General features: G+C 35.9%; 2 long non-coding RNA genes across 5 annotated transcripts; one reads left to right on the plus strand and one right to left on the minus strand.

The window, feature by feature from the left end:
* Positions 1–1,401: 1,401 nt before the first annotated feature.
* Positions 1,402–7,299, minus strand: LOC135767079 (uncharacterized). Its single transcript, XR_010541886.2, has 4 exons — positions 6,912–7,299; positions 5,825–5,925; positions 3,140–3,225; positions 1,402–2,506 (listed from the first exon to the last, which is right to left on the minus strand). It is a non-coding gene; the product is annotated as an uncharacterized lncRNA (long non-coding RNA).
* Positions 5,094–13,875, plus strand: LOC135767080 (uncharacterized). 4 transcript variants are annotated; one of them, XR_010541888.1, is made up of 10 exons: positions 5,094–5,229; positions 5,338–5,434; positions 9,254–9,599; positions 11,166–11,225; positions 11,322–11,366; positions 12,137–12,214; positions 12,325–12,378; positions 12,609–12,780; positions 12,891–12,988; positions 13,654–13,875. It is a non-coding gene; the product is annotated as an uncharacterized lncRNA (long non-coding RNA). The 4 variants fall into 4 exon arrangements; XR_010541890.2 differs by having other exon boundaries at positions 5,116–5,434; positions 9,254–9,314; positions 9,440–9,599; XR_010541887.2 differs by having other exon boundaries at positions 5,117–5,434.
* The last annotated feature ends 542 nt before the right edge of the window (positions 13,876–14,417 follow it).

Raw genomic sequence — 14,417 nt, forward strand, 5'->3', positions numbered from 1 at the left:
TACTCTTTTTAGTCTAGTCAAGTTTTAGTCAACTAAAATTCTTGCCATTTTAGTCTTATTTTAGTCAGACTTATCCATTACTATTTTAGTCTAGTTTTAGTCGATGAAAACTGATGACATTTTAGTCTAGTTTTAGTCAGTGAAATTGTATTTAGTCTCTTTTTAGTAATGCAATTCTATTTAACCCATATAGTATAATGACCTAATAGTATTATAGACAAAACAATATTTTCTTTTAGCCAAACCCATTTCAAACAAAAGTTATATTATTGTTACCTTATAGACCCAAGAATACATCCATTCCAGACATGGAAGATGCTCTGATTTGAATAGATATTTATTTTACTATCCTCTGAGTGAGTGACTTGACTGTTCGTAAGAGTCTACATAAAAGTCTACATAATCAAAACAGAAGTAGTCTAAGCAAACACACACACACACACACACACACACACACACACACACACACACACACACACACACACACACACACACACACACACACACACACAACTATAGTATGTGTGAGAATAGAAATATGCTATTGTTAACATTTATAATTGTATTTTGACCGCAGCACAAACTACAATCATACATATGTAATTATATCCCAGATAGCACACGTACGTCTCAGATACGTCTTGTAAAGATCTTTACATCTGCTGACGATCGTCTTTGAATAATACGTCTTCCATATCTCTACAAGACGTATTTAAGATCTTAAAAAATTCTAAATCCTACCTGCCTGCAATGCATCTCCGTTTGGTCTTGAATCCGATCAAACGCAGACGAATCGGCAAAGACCTCCAACTCATTTCATTTTTTAAATAAATGTCTTGTTTAATTGTTTTAAAAATATAGTCAACATGTTTTTAAGGGTTGGCATTAATTTTGAAGCAAAAAATATAATTAAATATAATTAATAAAAGCCCATATCACGTATAATAAAAAACAATGTAGACATTTTGCGTTTAATCCAAAACGTTAAAAAGGCACTTACCGTATGGTGATAAAGCACCATGCACAAGAAAAGGTGATCTCATACTCTTTCTGACTACAAAATATTAACAAATACAAAACACACAAGAACATTGCCAACAGCCACTGCCCCTCTGACTGTTTTATCAGTCTGAAATGAAAACAGTTATACATTTAATTAAATAAAACAATTGCCAACAAGCTGATTATCTTAAGGTGACCCTGCTTACTGCAATTCCTGCTTATTATAATTACTGGGTGTGACTCACATTAAGTGTGTTTGTCAACAGTTATATATCTAAGGTTGAAACTTTTGATAGTTTTTGACCCCACGCCATCCATTGAAATTGTGTAACACACCTTGCATTTTCACAACATTTAGTTTTAAAAAATCATCTGAACAAACTCTGAGCAAACCAAAGGTGATATTAAGAATGTTTATATAGATGAAGAAACCTCATAAAAAATTGAAAACACAATACACAATCATTTGACCAGGTTTAATCCAGCATCACAGCATGAATTATATTGACTAGTTTGTTTACCAAATTTGAATAAAATGTTTAACCTATGTGTTAATATGATTACAGCCACAGTGTAACAAAATACTGCAAAGCTATTGATCACGTTCTCATTACATTACTTCACAAGACCCAAAGCTGATCAGGACACTTTAAGAGCACTGTAACGTAGTAACCGCTGAAAGAACCATGTAATACTGTGAATATAATGACAAACTGTTCCATAACACTTAGATGTGACTTTAATTACAATACAACATACTCTTTCTCATACTCAGGGTTTTTAAACTGTGGGTGAAGACCCACTTGTGGGTCGCACCGTAAGATAGTGAGTGTTGCATTGTAGTAATGGTTTGTCCAATTAATTATTAGCAATGGTTTTGATATACTATAAGATTACACCTGTCTAAAGCCCATAATACATGGCACGATTTTTGGCTGTCCCAGATGAAAGATTACCAATCGTGAAACAATTGTGGAGATTTCTGTGATCGTGGCTCTTAATTGGTGGTCCTATCTCATACAGTGTGAGAGGTTTAAAGACGTCTGTTTTCCCAGTCCTGGGACCAAAGACACCTACGATAGTTTTATGACAGTGTAAGAAGTTCAGCATGATCAACGCACATCAACAATGTGTTTGCTTCTACGACCTGAATACCTGTATTTGTGTACCACTGGCGCATGTTGATGACAGATGTCGCAGCTTCAGATGCAATAGGTGTCTTCATCGACAGTCTACTGCTGAAGTTTAAACAATCCTTGTCACACAGTGTGATAAGGTCTTATTGGATTGCAAAAATCCTGCTGTGTATCCTGGGCTTAATATGTTGTGGAATGAAAAGTTTGGAAACCCCTGCTTAACACAAAGTCTCATTTAAAGTTTATAAGAACTTTTGCAATAGACCGACACTAAACGAAACTGATGGCAGATGAGGTGTTGGGATGACAATGGGCCAAAGTTGAATCTGTGCATCTTAGCAGATCACAGGCAGGTTTCTCCTGAAATGCTGCATTAAGAAAAGAAAGGAAAAGATGTTAGAACATTTTTAAGGAAATTTAAATAATTCTCACAATCAATATTGGACTATAAACAATAAATTATTACCAATGCAATAACATGCAAACAGACCTGTCAACCACCTTAATAATAGATACTACGCGGTAGGCATGGACTGGTTACCAGTTTTAAGGTACACCGTGGTTTTAAACAGTCAAGGTTACAAAACCACTAAAATGGTCTGTGAAACCGTCTCCAAGGTATGAACTGTATTTATACAAAATTCATTAAGTCATGTGATTGATTTGATGTTTACATGTAATATACATTTCGAAAATATTATATATAATATAATTTAAAGGCTTTATTTTTACCTGCCATTTAAAAATAAAAAAATTTAGTGTAGCAATGGGAATACCGCAACACTGTGAAACCGTGGTATTTTTGCTAAAGGTAATCATACCGCCAGAATCTTATACTGGCCCATGCCTACTAAGCGGTTGTACCATGTGTTAGAAACATCAAGATTCTCAAATTTTTAGGGCTAGCGCAATACCACAGTTTTGGCTATTCTTCATGTTCTCTAGGGCAGTTATTTTGCCCCAGTGACAGAAACAGCGACAGTAATCAAATAATTCATTACCTTATCTACATGTGGGTAGAGGCCCACAGGTGAAGGAAGATTTTTGGCCTGCACTTTCACAGCTGGTAAACATGGATTGTGGTGGGCTAGTGACAGAATGAAGAAGATCAGTTTAAAATGTGCTTTACAACCAGAGGTTGCATTATTTTGACAGACAAGGGCTGTAAGAAAATTGTCAAAATCAATAATAATATGAGCCAACAGCCAAACAATAACAACTAAACTCAATCAACTATCTTAATCTGCCTGAACTCAAATCTTGTGGTCTATAAAGTGGGAGTTTATCTGTGTGTAATTTAGGGATGTGCATTTATGTCATTTTTTCATTTCGATTAATCCATAGGTCTGAAGAACGAGTACTCGATTAACTGGGGGCGGGGCAATCAAAGGGGCGGGGCGTACACGTCATGGTGAAAATGAAAATATTTTTATTAAAAACACTCAAATAAAACTTAATTTCGAAGAAACTATGACAGAACAATGAACACATACTAGATGAATTAATGAATTAAATGTTTTTAACAGAAACCTCTAACAGGAAAAGCTGCGTGATGGAATGAAACTAAAGGGTTAACAAACACAAACCGAAGCGCTTTCTATATGACGCACTCTGCATAATATTAAGCCATTATACAGCATAAATGTACAACGTCCATCTATCTGCATAAATGCAAGACTTCAACTAAGTTTTCAACTAAGTTATCTAAAAAAAAGAAAGTTTAACTCCCTTTGTGGATGTGAATCATAAACAGCACACTTTTAAACACGTCCAGTCAAAGCACAAGCTTCATAACATTAAGCAGCTTTAAGTGTTTTGATATCATTTTAGCATTTAGCTGTGTGGTGTCGTCCTCTTACCTCAGTCAAGATTTAAAGTCTATCTCTTGACATTTGATGTATGAATATGAGATGATAACCCATTGAACTTTTGAAGGCGCTGTACATTTTGCAACTGACTGACTGTATTTCCGAAAATCACGGCATCCTTTTAAACCATAGTGCCTCAGTGATCATGTGAGGTGTGACCGGCTTCGCGGGCTCGCGGGCTGCCGCGCATTACGCGGACCGGCGGGTTGCTGATGCGCGGTCGCGCGGAATTATCTGTTTGTTTTTGAATCACGCATGGTTATGCTACTGATGTCATACGTCACGACGTCAAACACGCATCTCCAGACCCAGTCTTTACTACCACATGCGCTTGTAATGCTAACCAGACACCCAAATGCCGCCATATCCACAATAAATAAATAAATAAACCCACATGATCATCGTTTTCGTGATCGATCATCGATGCCACGTTCGAGTACTCGAGCAATCGAGTACTCGTGCCCATCCCTAGTGTAATTTAACCATCATGTTAGACTGAAGGAATTGCAGTTATCATTAGATTTCCCGACAGCACTGGACAAATGACTTCTCACACTCAGTGTGACTTGAGACAAAGGATAAACAAAGACATTGAGTATGTTTACATGCACATAATAAGAGGACAATTATCTTATTATGATATTATAAAAATCAGCTTATTACATTAACATGTTTCAAGCGTTTTAATTTACTTTTATTTGTGAAGTTTATCTATCACAGGTGGAGACATACGCACATACGAAACGGCAAAAAAGACTTTAAAATCTGGTTTAAGAGCAAAAAAAACTACCTGTGCCAATCAGTTTTTGCCATTTATGGGCTTTACCCTATAAAAGAAAACCATTTTATGCATTTAAATGACCTTACACGTTATCAGTTTATTAAGCGTTTAGACCAGGGATGGGCAACTTCGGTCCTGGAGGGCCGGTGTCCTGCAGAGTTTAGCTCCAACTTGCCTCAGCACACCTGCCTAAAAGTTTTAGTATGCCTAGTAAGACCTTAATTGGCTGCTTCAGGTGTGTTTAATTATGGTTGGAGCTAAACTCTGCAGGACACCGGCCCTCCAGGACCGAAGTTGCCCATCCCTGGTTTAGACTATGTAGACACACTCACTGTGCACTAAAATTAAAAAAAATTGGTTAACACGACCACTCGTGGTGGCTTCACTCAGAGGTTGGAGAAGACAACCGGTGGACTAAACATCAAGCCTCTGCACGATTCAGGTAAGTGGAATAAAATACATTGTAAATAAACATTATTAAAACAGATTGTGAAGTCATTCATTCAAAACTTGCTATGACCTAAGCCTAAATGACTTAATTTCTTTTTAGAATTAAGACAACCTTAGCAGGAGAGCCCCAGCAGTAACTTTCTCTCAAGCAGATGAGCAATAAGTTGCTTTGTATGAACACCACCCTAACAATCAAGGTAAAAGAGCATTAAACATTAAAGGTATTGCGGAGAATTTAGGTTTTCCGGGTGGTTCATCAAGACTATTGGTCCTCCTAGTTGTCAATCTGGAGTGTTGCGCAATTGCATTTTTTTTAAAAAGCGGAGACGGCGTTTCTTTTCTAAAATTCGAGAAAATCCTCCGCTACACCTTTAAGTGGAACATTTCTATAGCATGCTGCTTATAGCTAGTGAGAAAGATAATCTAATTGATCTACCATGCATATCCTTCAAATAACTTAACAGAACAACTGAACATGTATAATATAATTTAATATGTACATTATTAATAATAATTGTTAATAATATTTAATATTTGTGAAATTATATACTTGTGAATTCATTATATTTGCAATGTTTATACATTACCTGTTTTTAGGTAAACAGATTATCCATCAGTGGGTGCCTCAAGGTCGGCTCTGTAAATACTGTATTCTGCATGTTTCCGAGCACACGTTTTCCAGGACACACTAATATTAAACAGAAAAACAACATAAATCAGTGTTAAACACAAACAAATTTTAGGTAAATTAAATAAGGTTTTCATTTTCAATCAATATAAAAGAAATAAACGCAATAAAAAACAATGTCAGTGACGTAATAAATATGTGTAAATTTACACGCATCATTTATTAAGCATTATAAAAAATCCAGCAATATGATTAAACTTTGGTTATTTGTTATTATCCCTGCATTCAAATGGTTGCAGGTTGGAGCAGGAAGTTAACCCTTCTGTCGCGCAAGCGCGAGCATAGACAGTGGTCGCGAGGCCATTCGTACGTCACGTGAGCGCCATTTTCATGATATGACCGTTTTTCCTCAGGCACACTTCAACATTTTCTTCGCATTTAACATCATTATTAACATGTAAATAATATAATTCGTAAACATAACGTTTATGTTAATTTATAATATGTTTTTTTTTATTATTGTTGGCTTTAAGTTAATTTGTCTGTCAGACTCAGTTTGTTCGTGTTGGTAAGTAACTTAACGTACGTTATTAACGTTACGCTAGCCTTTTGTCATGTATGTGTTGTTAGAAACTGATAAAAATACGAATTAATTCACAGATATAAATAACTTTATAGCTAATACAACTGATAAAATATATTAACTTAATTATCAAACCACTTCGCTATAAAACTTTAAGGCTTCTTGTGAATACCGATCGTTTACATAACGTTAACTTACGCCAAGCAAGTCGGACGGGAAGATTGATACATTTTATAACTCAAGTAACTTTAAGTTAAACAGGGGCTGGTCTAGGCTAACTTAGCAAATGTTTACCCCACCACCGCTGAGAAAACGGTTACATGTTCAACGTGCCTTGCCTTCGGGATTTGCAGCTCGATTTTGGCTTGCATTGATAAACGTTACAAACAAACCAAAAAAAGAATGATCATATACGACAATCAATCTTTAGATCCACTACATGCATAACATGTTGGTTACTTACCTCTACTGATGAAACTCCTTCGTCAGCGTTGTAACTTCACATGTTGGTTTTGGTAAATCACACGAGGCCAAAGATCGAGGTGAAAAAGAGAAATAAATCGTTCTGCGATCGTTTAACGCGATGAGACACGAAGCCACAGGCTACTCCAGCCCAAAGATTAGTGTAGCCCTTGTGTCAGGCTTCACGTGGCTTAGCCTTAACCAGTATGACATCACAGTACCGCGTGATTACACTGTTTCGTGGGCTTTTGAATCACTCTCGCGGTACTTCAATGTTTGCGCATGTGTGCCTGAAGTCAATCACTCATGCTTGTAACAGGGGTAGCGTTTGTGCGCTCAGTGATTTAGGGTGTTACAAAACAAGATTATTACATGAATATTATCAATTAGTATTGTAATAAAGCTTTTTAAATGTTTGTTAATGATTAAGTGTCATTAACAAACTCTGATTTAAAACATCAATATATGTGACCAGTCACGGAAAGTAGGGACACAAGTCGGATCTGGGCATTTTGAGTTATTCACAGATTCTGAAAGTGCAGTTTCTAAGCTTTCCAACGATGTGTAACACATGGAAATCTGATAAGATTTGGAGAAGTTGTGGCCATTTGAATATAGGAACTCAGAAATACTCAAACCGAGAAAATCGAGACGAAAGGGACTCTTCTTTTCAGCTGGGGGAGACAATAGGGCTCATTTACATCTCATTTAGCTAAGCCATGCCCCCTGTAAAACCCTTTTTGAGATGTTCTAGCATCAAATGTAGTATTTTATGACCAAATGACAACCCGCAAAAATAAACATGACTCTTTTACCTTTGTGGGGATCACAAGTCGAATCCAGTCTGTTTCAGATTATCCAATGACCACATTTGTCCACAAATGCGTATAATCCGTGAAATATAGATTGTTTACATCAGATTTCGCATGAATGTCTGGTAATACAATATAATATATAATCTGAAGACTATTTAAATCGTAACATGTAAGGGTATATGAGCTTACACTCCGTTAAACACATGAACCCGCCTTCAAAGTTTGTATTTAAAATAGGGAAGTAGTATAATAGATCATCCAAACAGCGCCGTCGAAAACGTGACATCCTTTAGAGAGGTTACCAATGGCTCGCTCGTTCCTCCATCAGCCAATGACTTCATGGAAAATATTGATAGACAAAACATGTAGCCAATTATATGAAGAATACAACGATATCTGTGTAACTTCTGTGTGTTTGGACTCATGCTGCGCTGCAAGAACTGACATACAGATGACGTCAAAGTACCGCGAGAGCGAGTCGAAATTAAACTACTCCGTAAGATTTCTTGAAGAGCTCTCGCGGTACTTTGACGTCATCCGACTGCGGCGCCGCATAAAGTGAGTGACGCGGCTGACGTACGATGCGGCTGACTGTTATTTGTTCCGCCCCAGCTTCTTTTATTTTTCTTTTGTTTTGTGCGCCCGAGCTTTACAGTCTGGGGAGACGCAGGCTATAAGTTTGAAAAAAAAAAAAAACTTAGCAAACATGTCTGAGGAACAGGGCAGCGCGTCACTACAGTCACGTGACTTCACGCTCGAGCCGGAAGAGAAGACAATGCTGAATAAAGTCGTAATTCTGCTATTTTTGGACCAAACTGTATTTTCGATGCATCAACACAATCTTACTGACCCACTGATGTCACATGGACTACTTTGATGATGTGTTTATTAACTTTCTGGACATGGAAACCATACATAGATTTTCAATGAAGGGGAAAGCTCTCGGACTAAATCTAACGATAAAACATCTTAAACTGTGTTCCGAAGATGAACGGAGGTCTTCCGAGTTTAGAACGACATAAGGGTGAGTCATTACTTACATTATTTTCATTTTTGGGCGAACTATCCTTATTTAGTAGTCACGCTGTTCCCTTTGGGGGCGGAGGCGAAAACACAAGCTTATACAGTATGTAAATATACACACAGACAATGACGCCCCCCGCTGCACGCTAGAATCTCCGGAAAAACAAGCCTATTTTAACCGCAAAATGTACGCTTTTAAATATACAAAAACTGCTATCTCAAACATGGAGAGGCTTCTTCGTGATCTCAACTAACAGATTCTGCAATAAAACGAAAATCACAAATTTCGAAAAAAAAACTTTGTTTCTCATTTTCTCGAAACTTGTGCTGCCGACTTGAGTCCCTGGTTTCCGTGACGGGTCACATATATGCTACGTAAATTTTCCTTAAATCATCAAAACATCCAAATTCAATGAAACAAAAACAACAACAATGTATTTAAGATGAGACACATTCAGCATTTATAATTTTTTCTCTCTTTTTTGTTTGACTTTGTTTTCTACAGTAGCCTGTTAACAGTAGACCAAAGGTATGATGATCAATTATAAATGCAATATGGTTGAAAGGTCAGTAAACAAACAACAAAAAGGTAATTTCTTAATAGAATGTCTATACATTTTTTGCTTTTGTTACATATTTCATACATCAAAATCATTAAACGTTAATAATTATGTATTCCAACTTGTTGCAGCTTGACAAAAATGTAGCTTGAAGGAGAAGGGACAGCTGAGTAACAAAGTCCTGGTATGCAGACGACGATACTATTACACTGACAAGAGTGTAATGATGATGGAGACACAAGCCAGAGAAAGGGGGGACCAAACACCAGGCCAGAATTCTGCATGAGTCAGGTAAGCATAATGAGTTACAGCAGTGGTTCTCAACTCTGTTCATGGAGTCCCACTGCTCTGTGCATTCTGTATGTCTCTTTGATTTGACAGACTGAGGCTGCGTCCAAATATCACTTTGTGCATCCTATCGTGCATCATGTTCTGGATGTAAAGCATGAGACTTTTAATTGTATGTTAACATTTCTATGGTGTTCACTGCATTATTGTTATTCATTTTGTGAAACATCTGCAACATTGTGTCGTTTATTTAGGGACTACTGAATAAATAATACACTTTAATAAAGCTACATACTCAAAACAAAGAGCTTTTTTACAGGAGCAAAGAATTCTGCATCTAAAAGTTTGATATAAGCAAATGTTCATTTCAGAGTGTTCATTTTATTTACAGAAAAACTTAAAAATGTTAAATATAAATTAAAAGTAGTAAATAAAACACAAATACGTTTTGGTGCAAATTGCTGGCACTACCTGGATTGAAATTTTTACCCATGCTAAGTGTGTCCCATCGGATGAATAATTCTACATGCACGCTTGGGATCTTCACGCCCACTAGAATACTTAGGCCAAATACAAAAAAAAAACCGTAATGTAAGTAGTCTAGTGCAAAGACAAGTGTGAACATTTGGACACAGCCTCAGTTCAGTTCATGAAGATCTCTACTAATGAGCTGATGATTTGAATAAGGTGTGTTAAATAAGGAAGACATACAAAATGTAAATAGCAGAGGACCTCAAGGAACAATGTTTAGGTACAGTTACACTGTATAAAACATTAACTAAACAGACAAATTATTTGTCATAGCTTCAATAAACAAAAGAATGTCACCTGCATAGTAGTGTACCCTACTACACTTGGTCTCTGCAACAGTCCAGTTTAGTTCATGGTAGGGGGGCATATTTAGAAACATAAATATTTTCAAATTATTTGCGACCCTTACAAAGACACTAATTTCCCACAGCCAGCAACAGCACAATGTTTGTCTGACATCACAATCTTACTGTTATTACAACTTTATGATTGTCAACAACTACTACTTTAGACTGAACACCAGTGGGCGGAGCCAACGATATAATGATGTGCTGTGTCTTTCTGTGGGGGAGGTCAAATGAAAATTAATTTAGCTAGTGACATCACTACTCCAGCCATTTTACATTGGTAAAAGAAGAATGCTGTCTGCGATTCACTTATGTTTCCATGATTGCAAAAACCTTTATCGAAGTACATATACAATTGTTTAAGTGTCATAATTAAAACATGCCTAAATTGGCAGTGACCCTGGCTTAAGTCGATACAAAACTCAAGTGCAAATCATGACACTCATATTAACTGTAGTTTTGCAAATTATTGTAACACCGATATCAGTTATGAATAATGTCTTATGTAAATATAAAAAGATCAGAACAAAAAATGAATATAGTCAAAAAAATATGATCTGTGCATTAAGATTTGCATTGTAAATGCAGTCTTATTGTTAAGAAAAAACTTGGTTATTGCTGGAATCATGAATGGTCTGAATAGGATTGGAGTTTGTTTACTTGTGAAACTTACCTGCACCACCATTTACAGATCCAGTGGGTGCAGATCATCATACAGATGGTTCAAGTGTGGATCCACCTAATATTCAAGGTAAAAGAGCATTTGTTCACAGCATTATCTAAGAAAACATATCACTAGATATTACATATTAGATGTTCATGTCTGACTCTGATCCATACGAAACAGATTTTCTGTCCTGGGACACTCGGCTAACCATCAAGAAAGAACACAGTAGGTTAACAAGAATCTGACCTCACGTTTGATCATTACAAAATTATGGCAGTACATTACACATTTAAGGACTGTTATTCCTCTGGCTGATTTAAAAATACCCAAAAGTTCTTAAAAAGAAGCAGCCCTAGTTATTTTGGCTTGTTAAACATAAACTATATAGACAAAACTATTGCGACACCTCCTTCTAATAAACAGGTTTAAATACTTTACTTATTTCCATGAGCACAAATCTTAATGCTACAGCATATGATATTCTAGAAAAACCGTTTGATGCTAAATTTATAGCAAGAGTTTTGGCAGGGCCCTTTTCAATACCAACTTAAGAATGACCCTACAAACAAAGTAAGGTTCAAACAGAAAATTAGTGATTCAGTCTGGTGTGGAAGAACTTTGACTGGTCTGAATAAACCCCAGACCTTAACTCAGCTAACACCTTTGATATGACTCAAAGGTTTTTAGCCAACAACTCATCACCTAAACCTATCAATAACTTGTACAAGAAGCTGTAGTTATTTCGGAACAGAAAAAGGCACTTACAAAACTGTTGCAACAAAAATCAAAATCAAAATTCTTTGTAGTGGTATTATATGGTATAGCATTTATATTTGTTTTGATTGGACATACTGGAATAAATAAACATGTTTATTAGAATGAGGCCTCCCAATACTTTTGTCTAGTGTATTTGCCACAGACAGGGTAACGCAATCCTTAGAGTGTGCTTCTTTGTAAATGTGACAAATGAAAATGACCTGATCCATCATTTCCAGCTCCAGTGGGCATCCTTTATCCATCCAGACCCTCATACAGATGGTTGGAGTTTTGATTCACCTAAAGTACCATGCAAGGTAAGAGAGCATTTGTTGACATAATTAGGAAGAAAACATAAACGCATTGTTCATGGCATTTAAATACAACATAACACTGTTTAATACTACCTTTTCTGTTCAATCCATAGAGCACTCATTTTCCCTCTTGAGACCATGGTGTGACCTGCAAGGTCGAATGGAGAGTAAGTTGCCTAAAAAAAATATTTATCATTATCACGTCATTAGCTAAACATCAAAATGTCTGAGGCAGATGCAGGTCTGATAATCTGTCCAACATTCAAAACCTCACAGTAAATCTACAGTCTTGAGTACTGTTTTAAATCAATGTATACATATGCTCATTATGAATTTTAATAAAAAATACTAAATGTATATAAAAAGCCTCAATTCAATAATTTTTTTGATATTGCAGCTGTAAACAAGACAATCTTGGAGTCACCTGCATTCACTGGTCCAGTTGTTAGTCCAATTACAGATGGAGATTATAGAAGAGGATGATGTCTTTTCTCCAACATCTTTCTAGACTGATAAAAGATCTAGACAGGCTTGAACAAAAGTTAACAGAGGGGCTTATATAGAGAATGGTAAGAACCATTTTATCCGTCAAACTTTTTACCAATTATTGTAAACATAAACAATATTATAGGGCTTAATTTGTTTTAAACATTACTTCAATGTACTGTATCTGTTTAAGGTGAGCAGCTACACATAAAAGAAGAACATGGAGAATCTGCCCAGAGGTGTTAACCAGCAATGCAGCTATACAACTAAATTGATGCAGGCGGAAACAATGTGTGTATGTTATGTCCAAATGTTGTTATGTTCAAATGTTTTACAATATACTTAAACAGGTGGACCTGTCATTATTGCATTAGTCAAGTACAACTGAGTAGGTTAAGTTTACATATCAACGTCAATAAATATATATACATAAATATCAGTCTTGACAGCAAACATAATAATGTTAAATAAAATAATAATTACAGCTTTTTAAGAAATTTACACGGGCTCAAACTATCAGTGAAATTAACTATCAAAAACCTAAAATAACCACAGACACGTGAATAAAATATCGAACGTGAACTAGCTAGTTACTGTACATACATTGCTTATTATCAACGAAATTTCTAGTTAACTGATCCCACACCCAGCATTATTAAAATGTATTATTACTACATACCTTAAACAAATGTTCCCTTAAATCGTCAGACCAGGACAGGTTTCTTTCTTGCCCTTCTTCTTTTGCATTGCGACGTCGATATAAGTGCATGGTGTGGTGTAGCACGAATTTAACGCAAAGACGCTCATATTAATAATATACACGATATTGACGATTAATACGGATGATTTTATCTTTGTTTGACATTCTAATCAGAGTTATATTGAGGAAACAAAGAAAACATATGACATAGTTTGTAAAATTAATTTTTCCTTATTTTTGTAATGGTTTCTTTTAGAATGCAGCTGCTGCAGATGAAGAATCTGTCCGTCTACCACTGAAGGAGACGCGGAAAATCGGGAAAAGATGTTCTTTGCCCGAGGAAGCATTTGATTAATTTAAAGATATTGTGTTTCTTTGTATGTTATAGAAAAACATTGCTTTTTTGCATACACTCGTGTAAATATGCATCTTATGAATGTTTTCCTTTGTCTAATTTTAATAAATTTTACGCAATCAACTGCCTGCTTTATTGAAAAAACTGTTTTAATTGTTGTCAATGATATATTGTAATAATATGTGTGTATAACTGTGTAGAAGATGTAGTTTAGAGCAATTTATTTTTAATGATCTTTTAATCGTCTTTTAAAGCTCTCAGAAACATCTTAGAAAGAGCTCGATTAAAGCTCTTATAAAGATCTTTTAAAGATCTAAGAAACATCTTGGAAATATCTTAGAAACATCTGCTAACCATCATTCTAAATATCAAGCGTCTTGAAAAGATCTTAAAAGCGTCTTCAAAACGGCTGGGCTCGTACGTCTCAGATACGTAATTCATATGGGCAAACGACCTTTATAATACGTTTTCCAGACGGAATGGAAATCTGAGTGATTACCTCGCAGATACGTATCTGAGACGTACGTGTGCTATCTGGGATATTATTATAGTTTATATTTCTGCATCTGTACGTTACCACCAGTGTACCTAATGGACTTTGGCTTAATCTAATGTGACAAAGCTGATCTTAAATGTCAGTATAAATCCAAGCAATTTTGGAGAAT

The sequence above is a fragment of the Paramisgurnus dabryanus genome, chromosome 6 (genome assembly GCF_030506205.2).
Source record: "Paramisgurnus dabryanus chromosome 6, PD_genome_1.1, whole genome shotgun sequence".
Classification (NCBI taxonomy): domain Eukaryota; kingdom Metazoa; phylum Chordata; class Actinopteri; order Cypriniformes; family Cobitidae; genus Paramisgurnus; species Paramisgurnus dabryanus.